Source organism: Dermochelys coriacea, chromosome 2, assembly GCF_009764565.3.
Source record: "Dermochelys coriacea isolate rDerCor1 chromosome 2, rDerCor1.pri.v4, whole genome shotgun sequence".
Classification (NCBI taxonomy): Eukaryota; Metazoa; Chordata; order Testudines; family Dermochelyidae; genus Dermochelys; species Dermochelys coriacea.
In genome coordinates, this window is record NC_050069.1 from 96020718 (window position 1) to 96043472 (window position 22755).

The window sequence follows — 22755 nt, forward strand, 5'->3', positions numbered from 1 at the left end:
TTTGGGTGAAGCACAAAGCCCTTCCAGGTTGCATAGGCATGGGCCTGAACAGAATGCAAAGACAGAAACTCTTTGTAGAGAGTAGTGTAGATCAACTGATTAATAATGGACCCCTTCCAATAACGGTGACAATGTAGGTTCAAATCCCACCTATAGTAAATCAGTAGTGTCCTAAAGTCATTGTTACAATCTGATGGCCTCTGAAGTGAAATGGGTTGGTGTTCTGAACCGTGTCTTAGTGGATAGATGGTCAGTTCATAAATACTAACATGACAATTGGTATCTTTGTTTGTGCCTCAGGAGAAAGCCCAAGACGGAAGTGGGCATTAAGAGTCTCCCACTTGGGAAGACAGCATTGACGTAGACATATTGCAAAAACTTTGCATAGGTTGAATGTTTACTTCCCTTTTTTCTTTGAGCCACACTGAGGCATCCATTGCTAGCCATCAGAAGTAGGTTTCTCAACTTTGACAACATGGTACACTGATTACGTGATTGTGGTTAGGGCTCTTCAGCAGACTGAAGAGTGCATGTCAAGATACTTGAAATCAGAAGCGGGAGAGGAAGCTCTGCTCCAGTACGATCTCTTTCCCTTGTGGCTTCTGACTTTCTTTCCTCTTACTGCACCTGAGTCTCCAGCCCATCTGCCTTCTACACAGTGATTTTTCCCCTGACTTGTTTTCTCAAGGGATACCCTAGCTCTGGAACTCTGGCTAAAAACTGGATTTCTGACCGCAAAATAACAACCTCCCCAAACCCAGGAGTGAAAGTAAGTCGAGTGACTTATCAGTATTCTGGGGCCAGCTCTGGCCCCCAGAAGGGGAGGGGCCTAGGGAAGAAGGGGCGGGGTGGAGGGGGTCAGAGCCAGCCCCATCCCACCCTGTAAGGTAAGTGCCCCCCCACCGGGGTAGCAGTAGGAGCCTGGGGTTCCGGGGGCTATTTAAAGGGCCTGGGGCTCCCCTCTTCTACCACCCTGGACCTTTAAATAGCCGCCAGAGCCCTGGGGAAGCGAGGGGCTCCAGCGGCTATTTAAAGGACTGGGATGGCAGAGGCAGCTGGAGCCCTGACCTATAAATAGCCCCTGGAGCCCCCGCTACCCCAGGGCTCCAGGGGCTATTTAAAGGGCCCGGGGCTCCCCTGCTTCTACCGCCCCAGTCCTTTAAATAGCCGCTGGAGCCCTGGAGTAGCGGTGGTGGGGCTCTAACAGCTATTTAAAGGGCCTGGGCAGTAGAAGCAGAGGAGCCCCAGGCCCTTTAGATAGCTGCCGGAGCCCTGCAGCTGCTACCCCAGGGACCCAGCAGCGGGGCTCTGGAGGCAATTTAAAGGGCCTGGGGGTCCAGCCACTGCTGGGAGCCCCAGGCCCTTTAAATTGCCCCCTGGGGAATCCGGGCTGCCCCAGTATGGTGCACCGGCTCTTACTGGTATGCTGTACTGGGGCATACTGGCTTACTTTCACTTCTGCCCAACCCCAAATATCTGATGCACAAGATTAATGGGAGCTTTTTAATTTGTTTCAGGAGGGTCTTCATCAGATCGCTGGATAGCTAGATAAATGGAGAATCAATAAAAATACATTAGTGACTTCTGCAAGGAGAACCTTGAAGAGCTTTACTAATGTCAATGGGATTCTGAAAAAAATAGTTTCTGCAGAAAAGGACCTAGGGTTTACAGTGGATGAGAAGCTGGATATGAGTCAACAGTGTGCCCTTGTTGCCAAGAAGGCCAATGGCATTTTGGGATGTACAAGTAGGGGCATTGTCAGCAGATCGAGGGACGTGATCATTCCCCTCTATTCGACATTGATGAGTCCTCATCTGGTGTACTGTGTCCAGTTTTGGGCCCTACACTACAAGAAGGATGTGAAATAATTGGAAAATGTCCAGCGGAGGGCAACAAAAATGATTATGGGACTGGAACACATGACTTATGAGGAGAAGCGGAGGGAACTGGGATTGTTTAGTCTGCGGAAGAGAAGAAAGAGGGGGGATTTGATAGCTGCTTTCAACTACCTAAAAGGGGGTTCCAAAGAGGATGAATCTAGACTGTTTTCAGTGGTAGCAGATGACAGAATGAGGAGTAATGGTCTCAAGTTGCAGTGTGGGAGGTTTAGGTTAGATATTAGGAAAAACTTTTTCACTAGGAGGGTGGTGAAGCACTGGAACGTGTTACCTAGGGAGGTGGTGAAATCTTCTTCCTTTGAAGTTTTTAAGGTCAGGCTTGACAATGTCCTGGCTGGGATGATTTAGTTGGGGATTGGTCCTGCTTTGAGCAGGCGGTTGGACTAGATGACCTCCTGAGGTCCCTTCCAACCCTGATATTCTATGATTCTGTATGAGTACCAGGATGTGCTATGCAGTATTCTTGACAGCTACTAACCTCAACAATAACCTTCAAGATTTGGGTTCAAAATTACTCTAGTCCACATTGATGGATCAGGCGCCATATTAGTCCCAGCAGATTGAAAAGCTGTCTAGTCCAATGTATGTAAAGTAGTGAAAAGGTCCCTTACCTTGAGCTATAAGCTCTCTGCAACTAAAAACTACAGCAGAGGTGCTGCTGAAATTTAACTTACTTACACAATTACAAAAAATGAGAGCAGTCAAGTTGGCCACATATGTGTCAAATCCATAACAAGACCCCATAACTAGGAAATTAATTACTTTCGCTCAGCACTGGGTGCCGGGGGATTATTTACAACAAACATCAGTGTGGCTATAGTATGACTTAATGCAATACTGATACTCCAAATTCCATTAGAACCAAATTCCACATAGAATTTGGGGATTGTTTTATTTCTTATTTTACAAGTCTTGAAAATGTCTGTATAAGGGTTTAAAGAACCAACTATACAATTCTAAGAAACAAAGTCAACCAGTGGGTCCTAACCTGGTGAAATGTTCTGATGTTAAATATAGCCTGAGACTGAATTGAAGTGTTGACAATAGACTTCTTTTTAAATTTTGTAATGAATTACGAAACAGTTGGAATATAAAACAAACAGATGTTAAATATCATTATTACAACATTACCATGGTTGTAATAATATTTATCTTGTGATAAGCAATATATCAATAAAGAGCACTGCCAGACCAAGAGAGGACTTGTGCAGAAAATGTTCTGATTCTTAAAGATAGAGAAAAAAAGTTCTAGATTAATACTAATTGAGATTTTTTTTAAAAAAATGATATGTGCCCATAAATCATTAAAAGACACACACAGTTTTTCCTCATTAAAAGGGAAAGTAGAGACTGGTACCATTAGAACAGAGAAGGAGCCTTATTTACATAAATCAATGCAAAAGTTCACTGAACACTCAGAATGTAGAATTAAGAACTGTGAGAATAAAGAGTTATTTCATACTGCTAAATGGGAGAGAGCAGATCCCATTGGCAATGGAGCAGATGACAAACATCATTATTCCGAACATCAATATCATCATGCAAGTTGTATACACATTCTAACCGTGCAAAGGTAAAACTCCCAAAAGGAAAAAAAAAAATCACTCTTCTGCTAGCCAAGAAGGGGAAAAGAGCTACATTTCCCATATTCAACTGTAAATGTATTGTCTTGGATTCAGTGTCCAATTTAATAGACTTTATAGGAACTATGCCAGTTTACATAAGCTTAGAATCTGACCCAGTACAGGAATAATAGCAAAAAAGATAAAATTCTCCAGTAGAAGAAATTTTCTCAGTGGAAACTCAGAACAGAAGGAGTGATATCCTATTGAAGTCAATTATAATTTTTCCAGTGACTTCAATGGTGCTAGGATTTCATCCAACCCCTCAATCTGGCAATTCTGCAGTAGAAAAATTGACAAAACAGGTGGAACTCCACACCAGCCTTGAGAAAGAATTTAGGAAAATGTTTTATCTTGATTCTTCAGCCAGATATTCATTATTCTTAAATACGCTGCAGTTACCTGTTCTGCTGTCTAACAACATTGGCAACAAAAGAGAATATTTTACAAGAAGAGTTTCTTTTAGGGAACATGCAGGGTAATAATATATTTTGGTAAAAATTATCAGATAACAGGAAAAACAACTTAATTTTCTTTTTTAATAAGGCTTTACAAAAAAGAAATGCATGGCATTCAAAGTTATTGTAGGACTATACAGTCCGCTGTTTAGAGCACAATGTATCCAATGTATATCAGCCTCATTTACTTCAGTGCAGCTTAGTCAATTTTCACCATCTGAGGATCTGACCTATTTTTCCAAGGATTAAATATCCCTGAAAACCTTCAGCATATTATATGCTCATGATTTGTGTGATATCCCAATATTTGTATTTCTTCCCATAATTTTTAGTATTATTCTTGGTAATACAGTTTTATTTCACTTTTGATTAAAGGACAATACTTTACTTTCGCTGAAGAAGCCAAATCTGTAAAGGGAAAAATATGGTCGTGCAGGGGAGAAGAGACTTATATAATGTATTTCACACTAAAGTACTGTAAGCGGCTCATTTAGATATAGTTTCGACATATGGGCTAATTTAAGGCTCTAAATAGTGCAACACATCTTTTAATGCAAAAGGTACAGCATAAATGGGGACTCAGTTAATGAGCAGAAAATAAAAGAAAAAGCTGGAAAAAGCTATAAATTGCTTACTAAAATAAACCACCAAAATTAATATATAATGACTCCTGTAGCTCACTGTCATGTCCTCCAAACCACAACATTGATCAGAAAAACAAACAAAAACAAAACATGATTATACCTCAGGTTCTGGGTTTGGGGTCTTTTTATGTTTGTTTTTTGTTTGTTTGGGGTTTTTTGCACTTGCTGAAGCTACGAGGATGAAAACAAAGATGGTTCAGTGTGCTGGGGACAAATTAAAAAAGCTTTTAAATTGCCAACTCAGACGTATATCAGAACAGTGTGTGGAGAACGTTAATGCTTTCAATCCCACCATCGCAGGCCTCTTTTCCTTCCTCCCCTCCTCCTCTCTGAAGTGCAAGTAGCCATTCATCAGGCTGCTCTGAAATCTTCAATGTGGAGAGTTGGCTTTTGCCCTCTCCTGTTACAAAGACTGACTGCCTCTCATTTCCAGCTCCTGCAAGAGCAGTCTGTTCTGCCCTTCACAGGCAATGCAAAGCAGACAGTTGAGCAGGGGGGTGATGAAGGCCACAATGAGGCGGGGAAGGTCCTGGCCTCTGTCAGAAATCAAACAATGGCAATTTGACAATTTGTTGCCTTTTTCCCATGGTCAGGGCTTTTAAACACAAAGTAGGAAATTACATCATTATCTGTTTAACTACAGTAAGATTACTACAACTTCAGGTTTCATTTCCTGCCTGTAAGTGTTAACAGTGCTGCACATTATCACTTTGTGAGTTAAATAATCCACTTTGTGCTTCAGCGATTTTACCTGACATTTAAGAGGGGGAAAAAAAATAGTGGTGGATTGTGATTGTGAATCATGATTTAGCATTATCACCCCAAACCAACTGTTTTATTGGTTGGTGGGAGATGCTCAGTCCTCCAGATGTGATTGCAGCTAACTCCTTTTTTTAATTTTAATAATCAAATATAATTTTAGTGCCTTACAAAACCAGCACACATTACTAATTTTACTGGACAGACACAGACATATACAACATAAAATTGCAATATATTTCTTCTAACTGTCCTTTCCTTTCTATCCACTTGCCTGAAATATATCTGGGGACCTTATTAATCTCTCATAATTATATTTGTAATATCCCGTGGGTCCGTCTCAGTTTCCCCCCCTCCAATTTTTCCAAAACTCTGCATCCAACACTTCATCACTCTCAACCTTGAATCCTGACATGGCTTCTTAGATTTTTACTGCATCAAATTCAATATTCTAATCTTTAAATCCTCACCTAATTTCACCCCACCTATATTTCTGCTCTCATTTCCTCCTGCTCCCTATAGACCTCACAGCCCTCTTTCCTTATTGCTCTATGTGCCAGTCTCTGTAATACTGCTTCCTATGGCTGAAGAAGTGTTTCATTTCTTGCCCACCAGGAGCTTTCTCTTCACCCAATCCTCTCCTCAAAGCACATTTCTTCCTTGAATTCTTCTTCCATTGCTCTTCTCTCCACAGCCCATATATTGAAATCCCAGGGGCCAGAAACTGCAATTCTAGAGGGTCAGGGAAGGCTAAGTAAGTGTCAGTCTGCCCTTCCTGGGACTCGAGAAGAACCATATTGGTCTGGAGCTCTATTAACCTGACAGAGGCAGTGGCAGAATCCTACTGGGGCAGAGGAAGACCCTAGTTGCTACATAATATTGCAGCCTCACGGTCCTGGATTCTACCCTGATACATGAGCATATAATATGGTGATCTGCTCATTTGTGACTGCTTGGAGGGAGGCAAATGAAAGAGCAGTAGCAGCACTGATATAAGTCAAGAGAGATCTACTCTTATGACCTTTAAAAAATGGGAAGCACCCTATCCCATTTTTGGATTGTTTTTTTGAGGCTCAAAGAAATCCAGTATGGTTATTTTAATACCTGTCTAGAAGATATTTCCATTTCATGACAACTTTTGAGATGTAGAAATTTGGTTTTGTTCTGCATGGTTTTTGATTCAGGTCTCTCTCTTTCTCTCTGTGTTCAGTAGTGATCAGAATGATCTCAAAAACCTGGATCTCAAAAACCTTCCTGATTAAGTATTAATCATAACTGGTACCTCTTCTCAAAACGGCACATTTCAACGAAATTTTATTTGGTCTAAAACGTTCCAACTAGCTCTACTCATTTTCTATCTACTGGTTTCAGAGTAGCAGCTATGTTAGTCTGTATTCGCAAAAAAGAAAAGAAGTACTTGTGGCACCTGAGAGACTAACAAATTTATTTGAGCATAAGCTTTCGTGAGCTACAGCTCACTTCATCGGATGCATTCAATGCTGTAGCTCACAAAAGCTTATGCTCAAATAAATGTGTTAGTCTCTAAGGTGCCACAAATACTCCTTTTCTTTTTCAAACTACTATTCCCCAGCTACAGTGAACTTTGCCACTGCTTCTCTTAGAAGTATACCCCTATAGTAATATTGGAGCTGGTTTACAGTTTGGGGACAGACACAGGAAATATTAGTGCCTTTCTGATATTCCTGGATGTGTCACCTACCTGAGGCAGCACTTCCAGTAATGAAGTCACTCAGGATAAGCCTTCAGATACGTGAGCATTTGGGGGCTTATGCACGGGTACTGTTACACTGGGTACTTTTGCACTGGGTATTTCCGTGATAACCTTCACTCTATGTTGGTTCCTGGTACTGTTATATACTGGGAAACAAATTAGACATAAGTTTACAATAAGACGTAACAGCAAAAAAAATGCTAATGCACTTTTGGGCTACCTACATATTGTTCTGAATTGGGAGAGAGTGCAATCATACCTGGAGCATGGTGGGAACTGCATTACTAAGGTGATATTCACAAAATGGAAGGGTTTCAGAGAAAGGCAAAATAAATTATTAGGGGGCTTTGAGAAATAATTCACAAGAAAAGAGTATGGGACAGATTGTCATTCCAATTAAGGACCCTTAGACCACTCTGAACCCCTTTACATTGACAGACTGGGCCTTAAAGGGTTAAGTCTATATAACCTGCTTAAGTGCTGATAAAGGGAAGGGACAAGATAGCAATCTAAAACTATATGAAGGGTTTTATTACAAAGGAAATAGAAGAATTATTTTGGCTAATACAAGATATATAAATAGGAGTAATGGATTGAAAATAAATATAGAATATTAAAGCTGAATACCACGAAAACATCCAAACAATAGGATTATGTTAGACTCTGAGATAGTCTTCCCAAAGAGGTGGTGGAAGATTTACTGCTTGGGACAGTTAAAAATAGACTGGCCCAAACAAAAGCAACATTTAATAAGGAACAACCCAACAGTGGCAGGGCAATAGACTGCAGTACCTGACTTTGCAGCTAGAGAAATATAGGTTGGGTATTAGGAATAATTTTTTAACTATAAGGATATTTAAGTACTGAAACAGGTTACCTAGGCAGGTTGTAGAGTCCCTGTCACTGGAGATTTTTAAGAACTGGATAGATGATCATCTGTTGGGGATAGATTAGGTAGACTTAATCCTGTTTTAGCCCAAGGGGATGGACTAAATGATCTCTTGAGTTCCCTTCCAGCCTGACATTTCTATAATTCTATGACTTCAAAGGACTTTGAATAGTCTAATATTTTAAACTATCTAATGAAACTGTGAATGTTCTTATTGTCCATATAAATGACTAATCTTCTTTCTTTAATTTTTAAAAAAAATCTTGCTATGCTCTTGGCCTCAATTGTATTTTGTGGCAATGAAATGAAGTATATGCTTAAGTGATATTCTGGGTCAGAGTCAGAAAGTTTAGCTTATTTAGCTCTGTCCTTCTGCTGGGGACATCAACTGCTTGAAGATATATTTCTTTTCTTGTCCCTATTCTTTTCCTCTTGCTGTGTCCTATCACCCCCAGATAATATGATGTCATGTCATCATGTAATTTGATGTCAAGACCTGTGAGGACAGACACTAAAATTGGTGATGTCTTCCTCGCATTTTAATCTATTTAATCTAATCTATGTCTGTTATCCACTGTAGGGGCTGGATCTCATTTGAAAATCGGACTCATTATATTCTAATTCTCAGTTTTATAATATCAGGTATACTTACAGTTTTTTCTAGATCATGTCAAGGGCTCACACATGACTTCTGAGGATTTCACAACCTCACACCTTTATTTGCTAGGGACAAGGGAATCAGAACAATCCACACCACACAACAGAACCACTAACCCAGGAACCTATCCTTGCAACAAAGCCCGTTGCCAACTCTGTCCACATATCTATTCAGGGGATACCATCATAGAGCCTAATCACATCAGCCACACTATCAGAGGCTCGTTCACCTGCGCATCTACCAATGTGATATATGCCATCATGTGCCAGCAATGCCCCTCTGCCATGTACATTGGCCAAACTGGACAGTCTCTACGTAAAAGAATAAATGGACACAAATCAGATGTCAAGAATTATAACATTCAAAAACCAGTTGGAGAACACCTCAATCTCTCTGGTCACTCGATTACAGACCTAAGAGTGGCTATCCTTCAACAAAAAAGCTTCAAAAACAGACTCCAACAAGAGACTGCTGAATTGGAATTAATTTGCAAACTGGATACAATTAACTTAGGCTTGAATAGAGAGTGGGAATGGATGAGTCATTACACAATTAAAACTATTTCCCCATGGTATTTCTCCCCCCCACCCCACCCCCCACTGTTCCTCTGATATTCTTATTAACTGCTGGAATTAGCCTACCTTGCTTGTCACCATGAAAGGTTTTCCTCCTTTTCCCCCCTGCTGCTGGTGATGGCTTATCTTAAGTGATCACTCTCCTTACAGTGTGTATGATAAACCCATTGTTTCATGTTCTCTGTGTGTGTATATAAATCTCTCCTCTGTTTTTTCCACCAAATGCATCCGATGAAGTGAGCTGTAGCTCACGAAAGCTTATGCTCTAATAAATTTGTTAGTCTCTAAGGTGCCACAAGTACTCCTTTTCTTTTTGCGAATACAGACTAACTCGGCTGCTACTCTGAAGCAGAACAATCCATGCTATTCCTTTCTTCAGAACAAGTTCTTTCACTACTCAACTTGAATATTTTAGAAGCGTTCTTGAGGTTTATACTGTTGTCAGACCGAAATTATAGCTGTAGCAACCTATCAGTGAATGTGTTGTTCACTCTTACACAAAATTAGCTATGACAAATTTATGAGAGGAAAGAGAATGCTGAGAAAGTGAAATATGTTTCACATGCTCATATATACATTGTATTAAAAACTTTTGAGCCAAAAAGGAATACCCAAATGCTAGGCTTATTTGTGCTATACAAGTTTATCCTGGTTAAATAAAAGACCTTGCATAACTGCTGAAAGCTCTTTTTGCTTGAAGATAAATAGTCTGGTGCCAGTTATGGAATATATCCTGAAGTGCTTGGCATCAACAAAAATTACTATCATAGGTATCTGAGTGAATTTGTGCATCACATTAGGTTATTTTTATGTCAGCCCTGCAGATATACAATTCCTCCACTACATATTTCCATTTAAATTTAATAGGTTATCTTTAACGAGTACGCTTTTTTTTTCTTTCCTGGAATTTTTCTGTTGTGGCAATTGTAACTGGATACAATCTTTTTTCTACTGCACCTCATTTGAGTTTGGCTAACAGTTGCAAGGGAGCATATATTTTTGAACTGTCAGTAAAGCAACATTTAATAAAGAAAACCTTATCAAGGCTAGAGTTGTCCTTATTTTTCATACTGCTGTGAAGCAACATGACAGGCTAGGAGGAGGAATCTTGAAGTGCTAGTCACCTGTGTAGAAATGAATAACCAGGGGACAGAAGTTGAGTGACCTTTGTCTGTTATGTGGCACCATGCTGCTATATCAGTGGCCAATGTTAACAGGGTACAAGCAGCTGCCTTAGTGAGCTAGTCTTGCTGTTGTGAGTGGGTGTCAGCTACTGCTGTAGAATATAAAAAGAGAAGATGGACTGGAGATTAATGGGCGGAGGGAAGAGTTAAATAGAAATCTCCAAAGAATATGAGTCCTGGGAGAAGTAGTGTTAGTCTAGCAGGCATTATATTTGATTTTTCTGTAGTTACATGTTATCTGATTTTGGTGCTGAAAATAATATCTTACATTTATATACAACCTTCCATGCTTTGTGAACTGTAATGATGATGTTAATATAAGAATCACTTAATCTAATACTGAAGCTCCGCTAGCTCTGGAGTGAAACACAGCAACATCTGAACAGTGCGCAGCAACACTGTATAACAACAGACAAACTTGTTTCAGCTAATTGCTAGTGTTCTGAGGTAACACTAAATGCAGTAAGGAACGTGCAAAGCATTTGTCACAAAACACCCAAGTCAACCTTTGTTTAGAAAAAGAGTCAGTGATGTTTGTTAACGTTTCAGTGATCCTGGACACAGGTTTAATTCACTTCTAGGACACCAATCTCCAACAGGCTCTGGACCCATATGATTCTCTTCTATCTTTGAGTCTGACAGGCTACAGTTCTTGTGTCTGGCAGGCTACAGTTCTTTTGCTGGACAACATTTTCAGAGATAGGGTTGGGTTGCTGGCTGTCCTCATCCTAAACTCCATGGATGCCCGATTCATGAATATTGTGGTTGTCAGTCCTAAACAAAGCCTGGCTACATGATGGCATACCTGTTACAAAAGGTAGAACCTTTGTACTCACAGCTTTAAAAAACCTCAAGGCATATGAGTAGCTAACTGGCTTTTCTGTCATGCTGAATCAATCTAAAGCAACAACTGAAAGATTTCTCTAGTAATAATGGAAAATGCTGGGACTGCAGAGAGTGAAATGCTTTTTCTAAGGCAATGAGCAAATAATTATAATTTAACAGTTTCACAAACCTTTTGGGGGCCTTTTCCTAGCTGCCCAAGATGTACTATCTGAATCCTAAAGAATGAACAAGATGGGAGACTCCTTACCTTTTTCCTAAATCCGTTTCTTGTTTTTCACTGTCTTGAACCTGAGGCACAATATCTAAAAGAGGGATAGACTTTTTTTCTCATTTGAGCTCTGCACATTAAACAAAACAGACTTTTCTACAATTCTGCTTTCGTAACTACCAAAGAGCACCATGCTGGAACAATGACACACGCTGGATGGGATTACTTAAATGAGTAAATACTACACAATGTGAGTAAAGGCTGCAGAATCTGACCCCAAAATGGTGAAAACCCTCAATGATGATTTTTGCGCTGTGAGCAAAATGATCACTCACTCTATATTCTTCCAGGTAGCCAGCACCTAACTCTTCTGCACAGGCTACTCAGAATACACATAGGTCCATATTGGACTGTGCAGATAGTCTCTTCAGTGGGGCCTCTTCTCTGCTCCACAGTATGTTGGCCAGTGCCTTTCAACCAAGTTGGAGGGGAAAATAATCTATGCCAATACTGGGACGACCCTGAATGCTTTCTCACTGGAACAAGAGGGGAACCAAGTGCCATATTGTGATTCAGAGTTTTTCCTGAGTCACACTATGATCCTTAGTTTGCTCCTGGGGCAGCACAGCTGCATGTTGCCCCTTATTCAGTGTTTGTGGCAAAGCTGCAGTCTAGTCCTATGTGAGCAAGAATCATGCAAACTAAATTTAATATATATTGAACATGTTGAAATATATGTTTTTAAAAAATTACTTCTGAACCTTATCTTTTCCCACATAGCCCTGCATAGATTTCCTTGAACATGCCAAAGATCAATTAACCAATATAGTTTAGAGGCTAAGACACATAAATTGTGTATAAGTTGATTGACTTTATCGTGAATATGGACTGTTATCAATGCTAGCAGGCATCTGGCTGTATTCACTTTGATTTACTCTACTGAGCATTTATTCTACTGAACATTTTTACAGATGTAAGCCTTTTTTGCCAAGACAAATGGAGTGGTAAATATAATAAACTAAATGCTCATAGTATGAGAAAAAGGAATTGTCAGGGCTCTAGTTGCAGAAGAAAAAAGCCCATAAGATACACCCTTCATCTTTCCTAAAAGATAGACTTCAAAGACTGAATTAAAAATAAAAGCCTTTCTGAAGAAGAAGAAGAAGAAGAAGAAGAAGAAGAAGAAGAAGAAAAAGAAACAACTACAAAGATGGAGGGGGCAGAGGGGAAGGGGGAAGGAAGAGACAGCCCTGCTGAGGTTAAGGTTCTTTTTCCCCCCACAAAAGGCAGCTCAACAAACAGTGGCATATGTCACCCTGACAGAGAAAGTGGCAAGCGGCCATCTCAGTTCTGTTTGTGACTTTTTTCACAAGAGTCAAGCTGCTTTTTCCACTCCATTCAGCATGTTTGTGAATGCTTGATTTGCTCAGAAGACAAAAAAGGGCAAAAGCTCTAGAATTCAATAGAAGGTCAGAATGGCAATCTTTTTGCCAGGTCCGGGTTCCTTTTATACTCTGACATCTGGGGCCTATTACCAGAACATATTAGAGCAATTCAAACCACCAGCAGGGGAAAGAGAGTTTTCTGTTTTTCATACAGCATAGCTACAAACTCAGGAAAGGGAACTGGGGCTCCTGACAATACAGCGTAGCAATAGATTTGCTACACTTGTTTTACAGACATATACTGCAACAAATGTAACCAGTGATTAAGTAAAAGATGTCTGGTCTTCAATATGTCCCCCACAAAAGGAAAAGAAGAAATAATTAAACTGATGAATTTGCACTTAATTTTCAGCCTGTTACAGCATGAGGCTCTAACTGTTTCAAGGAGTCACATTAGCAGAATCTATAACACGGTTCCCCTTCCCCCCATCTGGCACATTAATATGTGTGGCTTGTGAAATTTCATTTTCTTCTGCATTCCAATAAATAACAAAGTATTATACTCTTAGTTGAAAGCGTAGCTTTACTTAATATGTCTGGAATGTTATACCAATTGGTGGTAGTAAACATTTTCACATATTTATCCCTCTTTTAATTGTGTTTTTCAGCATTCTGCTTCGCTTTCTCTTAGAAGTCAGTTTTCAGAGCCAAATTCCTTTTACTAGCTGGGAAGCAGAGACACGGACAGTTAACACTCTTTGTGGGTACATTGGCTGGAGGCAACAACAGGTCTTAAACATGTAATCTGTATGTGTTAGAGGGACTCATTGAGCAGCAAGGCAATTTATTCTGTCAAATTGGTCTGGATTCTCAGTATGGGGGATAAGCGTATTCACTGAAGCTTTTTGCAGTTAAACTCTTTTCTCCATGGGTGAGATTTACTTTTCAGTCCAGTCTACTTGCTTTGGAAAGCACGTTCTGTTGGTGACCCTTCAGTTGACCGGAAAAATTAGGTCTTGATGAAGAGGAGAAAATCATAGTCATGATACAGAAAATGGATAATTATATTAAATAATAATACTGCTTTGCAAAATCCTTTGTATTTTAACAAAGAAAAATGTTTTCTAAATATGGTGTGCCTTATAAAGCCCTCTGTTAAAATCCTACCCTAATGCTACATTTGTATTATCATTTTCATCCCTTTGCAGGGGCCCTATTATGAGAGATGTTATTGATACATTGGTATTGTGCTGGTGTTCTTTAGGGGTGTGATTTTTATTTGGTCCATTGAAAATATGGATATAGTATTTGGGTAACTGGACTTTTAAAATCCATTGAAAGGTTTCTTTTAGTCTACAGATTGTTTAACTGACAATATCAATACTGTATAGTTATGGTGGGCTCTTGAGTAAATTTCTTGCCTGTAAAAAGAACTAGAAAATGTCCTGGGCTAGATTCTTTGTCTTTGGCAACTTGTGTGACTTTATTTACAGCCCAGTTGCTGCTCTTTCAGCTAGTTCTAAAAAGAATCTTACAGAGTGGAGTCCATATTCTAATAAAACCACATACCTTGGTTAGCACATACCTTTCACCTGAATGGAAGCATTTACTTACTTCTCTTTAGGAATACCACTAGTGGCTATTTTGTAATCTACTGAGCATAGGTATAGTAAAGGGCTTTAAGGGAGTTGTATTTCACAGAGCACATTTTTTACCTACAGTAAATTGTTTAATCGAAATGTTTATTGCATTATCAATATCCCTCATTCTTATCGTCCTATCCTTCATCAGTATCAATAGGTTACTGGGAATAATTTAAACTCCTGGGGTACTGAGGATAGACTAGAAATATATCCAAGGTCTTTATATGAGAAATTGTTTTATGAATTTGACAGATTATGACTTGCTTAGATAATTGTGTGTGTGTTGGATATTATTGCCTTCATTTGAAAAAGAACGAGGTAAGGGTGTGTGTGTGTGTGTGTGTGTACTTTTGCTAGTAACCCTCTTTTGATCACTTGATCCTTTTAACAGATATGTGAATAATATCCAAGTTGGTAATATATATTGAAAAAAATATGTTGACTAGATTTGTGCCATATAAAACATTTTCAAATAGCCTTCACTCCCCATGCTCTCTCTTTCAAACAGTCCCCTTTAAAACCTCTGCTATTAATATTAAACTGGTCTGGCTAGGGCAGAACATGATACTCTGAGAGGACCTATTTCATAATAGTGCATTCTCCAATGTTGAGTAAACTGACCTGTGAAGAAGTGCTGGTACTTACACATGCTGTATATAATGCTTTTCATCTGAAGATCTCAGTACACTTTAAGACTTTCAGTTATTTTATTCCCACAACATCCCTTGATGTAAATACATATTATCTATATTTTACAGGTGAGGAATCCTGAAAGTAGTTGGGGAGCACCATGGTGCAAGATTATCCAGACACACATCCTATTTTGTGGGTGAGAGCTGTACCATAGGAGCTGCTCCAGTAGCTATTTACAACCCGAGGAGGAATCCTTAGGAGGTTGTATCCACTGGGTTTCCAGATTTTGTATTCTCCGAATGATACAAAGTGTTTGGAAAAGTGGTCAGGATCTGTCTTTCCTTTAGTCTGAACATTGTTGCCCATAGTGTGCTTTTGCATAGAAGCAAACACATGTTCTCCATTCTTTGTTGTATTGTTTGAATATTCTTTATTCTTATTCTTATTCTTTCACAATTTAGAGAACAACACAATACCTTTAAAACCTTTTTCACTTTAAAATGAAGTAAATACTGTACCTCATTTTCCACCAAATGTATCTGATGAAGTGAGCTGTAGCTCACGAAAGCTTATGCTCAAATAAATTTGTTTGTCTCTAAGATGCCACAAGTACTCCTTTTCTTTTTGTACCTCTTTGTTTTTCTCTACCTCCATAACTCTCTTCTTGCTTCCAGCAAGCAAAACACATTAGTGGGGAGTGAAGGCTATTTGAAAATGTTTTATATGGCACAAATCTAGTCAACATATTTTTTTCAATATATATTACCAACTTGGATATTATTCACATATCTGTTAAAAGGATCAAGTGATCAAAAGAGGGTTACTAGCAAAAGTACACACACACACACACACACACACACCCTTACCTCGTTCTTTTTCAAATGAAGTCAATAAGGATCAGGTTGTCATAATGTGGAAGATACGATGGGCCGGATTCTCTGGTCAAGCCAAGTAGTGTTTGGTGATAATGTTTGGTCATGGGAGGGTAAGGCAAAAAAGGACAGAGGCAACATTAAGGCACCTTTATTTTCCTGCAATCTGAGGGCCAGCCAGAGCCCAATCTGGTCACTGGAGTAAATTAAAACTGACAGGGAAACTGAGAGTAATGGAATTTTTTTTCTCTAACAAATTAGTGTTAGAAAAGCCTTCTTTAATGGTAAACATTTATGTAGCATTGATTCATGTTAAATCAGAAATGTTCATATCGTGGTCAACAGAGCACCAGTGGTTTTCATAGTCCTTGCAAAAGTAAATAGTTTGAGAACCATTTATGGGGTGACTGGAGTATTGGAAGAGGGAGTGATCTATGAAAGGTGATTCTGCTTGCCAAATGATCTGCAGAATGAAAAGGGCAGCAAAATATGACCATGTCTGTGTCTTCAGAACTGATGATGTCACTCTATCTTGGGTAAATACTGCAACCAGTGAAACAGATGTTCAATGGTGCAGCTGGGAGACACTGAGATACTAACACCAAAGTAACAAGAGTCAGAATGAACTTTTCCATTAATCTCCTACTCATTTTCATTGAGGGACTGTAATGAGGGGCTTAGTGAGGCACAGGAATGTCAGAGACATTTAGATATATTATTACTGTTGTTGTTTTTTGTATTTCTAAAGCACATACCCTCAGTGTCTGCATGCAATGGCCCATTATACATTTTGAAGCACATCAGCTCTCTCAGGGAAAAAACAAATCTACATGCTGTTTCCCACAGATTGAACCTACTTATGGAAGAAAGAAACAACAACAAATCTTTCTGTTTCCCAGTCAAGGCCATTTTGCAGCTTTTGGAAGAGCTTCTGGAAAGAGATGATCTTCATAACTACAAATATTAGAGGAGCTGTTCATTGGGTGAAAATATGCAACATTCCAAGTATAGAGTGATCCTTCTCTCCAACCGTTTTAAACTCATCTTGCAGGATGTTTTTCTCTCTGGTGTAAGAGATGCACCTGTCTGTGTATTTGTACCAAACTATTTTAACAAAGAAAATAAAATCTGTAGTTCTTTGTTCTGCATCTGCAAAGTGACAGTCACTCACTGTCCTTTTCTCAGGAGTCTGGCACAAAAATAGCCTAGCTCTATTGCAGGCTTACAGACAAATGTTTTATGCAGGCTAACAATAGCAAATGATTTCATAGGTAAGGGGTCCCACCCTGAGTCCATCCAGAGGCTTAGGGTGAATGACTCTATCTCCCAGACCCACTTAGTCCTTTCCCACGTGTCCCCTTTCATCTAAATTCAGAACACTAACCCTCGTGACAGAATTCTGTATTTCTTTGAAGCTCTCTCCCTCCCGTTAACTGACAGTTCCCACATATTTTTAAGTAACAGCTAGTGTGTCCCTGAGTGCTTAGGACTGGACATTTGAGACCCCTTTCAACAGTCTCAGTAAGTGTCAAGGTACCCTAAATTCCATTGCGTACGGTTCGTCTAATGGGACAAAGATAAGGTAGATTTTTTTTCAAAACAAATGAATGGGCTTCTATAATCTATTATGTGTTACTTGTGAATATGGCTTGATTCTGTTTTTGTAAGTGATTTTGGTGCTCGTGATTGGTGCCATATTGAAAACCATGTAAACTTCAGTTCTCTATTTATTCACAAAGCAAGGACAAAGTGAGCAGCAGAGATGAATCACATATGAGCTTCCAACGTGCCTTAATCCTGACCTGTAGGGCTACCTTCTAGCACTGCAAGGGTAGTTCATTTTCTGTGGTGTTTGAGCTTCTGCTGTGACTAAACTGATTGGCATTAAAATATAAAATAAAACCAGCTTGTACCACAGCATGGTATTTGATTGTGATGCCTTATTTGGAGCATATCCTATACTGAGAGAAACCCAGTATGAGAGCAAGGTCCTATAGTTAAGGCACTGGACTGGGACAAAGAAGATGCAGTGGATTTAGATTTAGGAGATTTAGATTCAGTTATCATTTCTGCTACAGACTTTCTCTATGGCATGTCACTTAGTCTCTCTGTCCTTCAGTTCCCCATCAGTAGAATGTGGATAATAAATGCTTTCTATCTCCTACCCTTTGTTTTTCATGTCTAGTTAGATTGCAAGCTCTTAAGGGCAGGGACTGTCACTTACTATATTTGTACAGTGCCTAGTGCAATGAAGTTAGATCTTGTTTAGGGCTTCTAAGTGCTACTGAGATTATATTAATAATAATGGGGAATATCAGAGAATATTGAAAACACTACATTAAATCACAGGTTTCAGAGTAGCAGCCGTGTTAGTCTGTATTCTCAAAAAGAAAAGGAGTACTTGTGGCACCTTAGAGACTAACAAATTTATTAGAGCATAAGCTTTCGTGAGCTACAGCTCACTTCATCGGATGCAGTGAGCTGTAGCTCACGAAAGCTTATGCTCTAATAAATTTGTTAGTCTCTAATGTGCCACAAGTACTCCTTTTCTTTTTGAGACTACATTAAATGTAATAGCCACAACCAAAAATCATGCAAATTAGATTTTTTTTTTTTGGTGAAGTGAACTGAGCTGAAGACTAACATATTTATCAAAGTCACCAAATATCTCACAGGCGGTAGCCATTTTTCCTTACTACGAACCTGTGCTTCAATTAGACTGATCCCATCCAAAGGTAGGCATCAGTCCTACAATAATGCATTGCACAGATGGACTAATGAACTCTTCAAGAATCTCACGGACTTCAATGGGGCTCTACACTGGTGCAGCAGTATGCCTATGCTTCTTAGACTAAAAGAATTCTTTTGCACTGTGTTCACCTGTAAACACAATTACTGGTTTCAGTTTTGCATATCATAATTTTAAATAGCTGGAAGCATACTGGAGTGGAACCATGCTGCACAGGCAACTGTGGCATGAAGAATTCAAGCACTTGAAAACAATAATAAGCAAAACCCTTCCAGGTTCAGAGGAATCTTACAAATCTGTTATTCAAAGCTTTTTCAAAAAGAAAAGGAGTACTTGTGGCACCTTAGAGACTAACAAATTTATTAGAGCATAAGCTTTCGTGAGCTACAGCTCACTTCATCGGAAGTGAGCTGTATCTCATGAAAGCTTATGCTCTAATAAATTTGTTAGTCTCTAAGGTGCCACAAGTACTCCTTTTCTTTTTGCGAATACAGACTAAAACGGCTGCTACTATGAAACCTGTCAAAGCTTTTTGTCCCTCTTCTCAAATCTACCTGTTCAAATAAAGCTGGAGACATCTGAAGTCTGACTGTTTTCCTGCAGTTAGTTTAAACTTTTCATGCAGTCATATTCCCACCGATGTCCAGTGCTAGCAATCTGACATGTCTTAGTTGAGAATGGTTGTTTCACATCGATAACATTGTACCTTTAAGGGACGATTTTTCACAGACTTGAGCCTCCTCTAGGAATTCTGTTTTTAGCAGATAAGAACATAATTTTCATAATAATGTTTTACAGATTTTCACAACTTGTTTCTGTTGACTAAATCTATAAAAACAAGGAGCAGTTAGGAGTGAACTGTGCTGTGGTTTGTCACCTCTAACTTGTTTCCTCCTAATCTTGGTGCTGAGATAAAGACTAGAAGCATGATTAGATATCTGAACTGTATTCCTAACACAGTTAGAGCTGAGAATCATCGTGATAAGTGGATAGGTTTTATCTCCTTTCATTTCAGAACTGTATTACGAAACCTAGAATGGTGCAGGTGCATTTTGAATACTTCCCCCTCGTTCCCCCCAAACACCCTCCATTATTCTCTCTGGTACAGAAAAGGAGTGGTAAACTGCCACATTTTTACCTTGTAAGTTTTCCCCTGTTATTTTATTGCCTAGTTTTCATTCTCCACTCTGAGCTGCTTCTTTTATTTTTTTTTGTATTTACAGTGACTTTCAAGTTAGACTTTAATATTAAGATGCAGACATCCCAGCTAAAATATGGGTCTGAGGTACTGATGATAACTTGTTTTACTTCCTACCATGTACCTCACAATTTATATTGTCCTGACATAGTACTTTTACACTTATCTTCCTTCATGTTTGGCACTGTTGTTCTAGTTTAGTAGTGTTAAGGGTGCCACCTGCTATGCCAGCAATATGGTATTGCATTTTGAATCTCTGAGAAATAAACTATCCCATATCCCTAGAATTATAGTGGAACAAAGATTTTAGTTTATTATGTATTATGATTATTATTATTTTCCATTGAATCTGGAGCATATAAAAGTGCTCTGGGACACAGTGTCCTTCATCTCCTCACTAGTACTGAAAACGATCATGTGGGACCAGCAATGACTAGAAAGATCCAGCTGTGATGATTGGCCTTGTGGTTTGGTAAGCAGAACTCTGAGACTTAGGTTCAAGCCCATGATGTATTTCAAGAGTGATAAGCTGGGACTCCAAGGGAAAGAGGAAAAAGACTGGATGTTCATTATTTGACCTGCTTGACCTACTTGCAGCGAAATATATATTCAGTGAATATAACCCTTTCATCTCTTTAAGAACAGACTGTGACTTTTTCACTAAGTAGCATCTGTGCTGAGGCTATCCCTAAGAACTAGGGAGGCATAAGAGGTTCTTTCTTCCCATTCTTTTGTCCCAAACACAGCTGTGGTTCAGGTGAGACTAGACATTAAACTACTGATGATGAGAGGTAAATCAACTCTTCAGTTTACAGTATAAAAGGTTTCATTGTCCTTTCTCAAGTGAGCATTACTTCTAAAAGAAAACACTTTTCACACCGAAAAGCCAAAGGACTGTTTGAGTCTCATCACCTCCATTTCTGGTATGAGCACTTTGGCAACATTCAAGGAACATCTAACAACTGAATCTTGGCTCCCCTGTATTAAAACGACAAAGAATCCAAACTAAACATTAAACCAAAACAACCAATCCCTGTATCCAAACATCCATAAACCTTAGAGCAACATTTGCCAAAGTGTAGGATGTGCCACTCCGTGAGGAAGTGAAAGTATATTGAAGGGATCATGGAAGATGTATACACTAAGATGGGCAGGCATTTAGAAACAGCTGATGGTACTGACTATTGGTTGCTCACTAGTCATTTCTCTGCAATAATAAACCCAAACGCTGCAGCTTAGATAGTACTATATAATATTGTGCATCATTACTGAAGAGAACTATGTATCTTTTTTAAATCAGCCCTGTGCTGAATTAGTATTATTGACACAGGTTGAACAAATGATGGGAACAAGCTGGAGAGCAGCAGCAATTGTAATGCTGTCAAAGGTGAATGCAGCACCACTTCTTACGTTACTAACTTATTTAGCATTCAGAATTTACTGAGGAATCTTTTGTCACATCATCCATCATAGATCGGCACTAGAGAGATAGGAGATATGAAAATTAAAAACCTGTTTATTACCATAAACAAAAGAGCATGAACAACATCCATCAAAGACAGATAGAGATGGAAGATAAACAAGAGTTGGCTAGAGCCAATTCATCTGTGCTTATTTTTAAAACTATTTATTAAAATGTTCTAGATACAGATTAACTTTCTTTTGCTCAATATTATTTAATTTGCCTTGAAATAGAATGGCAAACACTTTGATAAATTAATTGTAAGGGTCCCTGGTTTCACTCAATTCTTTTTTAAATACCTTTGCATCCTCTGCTGAGGTGTAATTTTGTAACTTCTTTCACCTATACTTCTCCATGAATTGCAACAGATGCCACTGACACACTCTACAGTGTCAATTAAGAAAGGGAGTGTTTTTCCTCTTTTTTGCTGGAAACACAAGAAGTATTACTGGAGGAAGTATACTTCACTAAAGGCTTGATCCAAAACTCATGGATGTCATTTGAAGTCTTTCCATTGACTCCCATCAAGCCTAGGGAAGCCTTGTGCATTCCTTTAGTTTTACTGAGGAATGAGCAAAACAATTTGCTTTTACTAAGAACCAGTGTTCTCAGTCATGTTCCCAATCAGAACTAAACCTTTTTAGAGACAGATTATATAATGCTAGCATCTCCCAGAGCCACCTATCTTTGTTGGTAAAATTGCAAGATTCAACATCTATGACAGACTTGCTACTGGGCCCAAAGTGCTACACAGTGTAAAGATTGTGGTCTGACACACAATGCACAGTGGTAAACTTCTAACATGGAAAATCCAAGTATGTGAGAAACATAAATTCAAAGAACGTAGCCAAGAGGCAGCTACAGTTGCTCTGCCTGGCAAGTATATAGGGTGACCAGACATCTGGTCACCCTACAAGTATATCAATAAGAACAAAGAGAATGCAGAAGGGTCCGTTGGTGCTACATGATGAAGATGAAAGTTGGAAGAGTTCTATGAGCCTGTCAAGGACAAAAACAATGGAAAGGATGACGGTCATGATGTTCAGGATTCTATCTGGGGAGATTTAAATAGAGGGGGGTCATTAGGATGTCAGAAGGTTGTCACATATAGAAATAAGAGGAAGAGAGAGGGAACACAGCACAGGGTGAAGAGTAAAATGCAACATCATCTAATAACAGAAAAATATTCAGAATGTCCACATAACGGTAACGGTAGGGTACTGCTAAAGTACCTATCTAAAACAGGTATCTAAGACCCATGATAGCAGATGATATTCATTGTTGTCAAGTGCAAAGTATTATACCTAGGGAGGGGGAAAAATAAGCTTCTCATAAAAATG

The 22755-nt window shown here is 39.1% G+C and overlaps 1 protein-coding gene and 2 long non-coding RNA genes across 7 annotated transcripts in view; 2 read left to right on the forward strand and 1 right to left on the reverse strand.

Moving 5' to 3' along the window:
• Nucleotides 1–14024, forward strand: part of LOC122458733 — a 46625-nt gene extending 32601 nt beyond the window's left edge. The window contains exon 2 of the long non-coding RNA XR_006278936.1: nucleotides 13527–14024. This is a non-coding gene — a long non-coding RNA (uncharacterized LOC122458733). The remainder of the gene's footprint in view (nucleotides 1–13526) is intronic.
• CDH19 (cadherin 19) overlaps nucleotides 1–22755 on the reverse strand; it is a 160596-nt gene that overhangs the window by 119025 nt on the left and 18816 nt on the right. For 2 of the 5 annotated variants that reach the window (XM_043508162.1, XM_043508158.1), the window contains exon 2: nucleotides 11513–11553. The exons of the other annotated variants lie outside the window; for them this stretch is intronic. The gene's annotated coding sequence lies outside the window, so the exon portion shown is untranslated. The remainder of the gene's footprint in view (nucleotides 1–11512; nucleotides 11554–22755) is intronic. 5 annotated transcript variants of the gene reach the window in all.
• On the forward strand, nucleotides 14829–17172 carry LOC122458734. The gene is made up of 2 exons (XR_006278937.1): nucleotides 14829–15231; nucleotides 16755–17172. It is a non-coding gene; the product is annotated as an uncharacterized LOC122458734 (long non-coding RNA).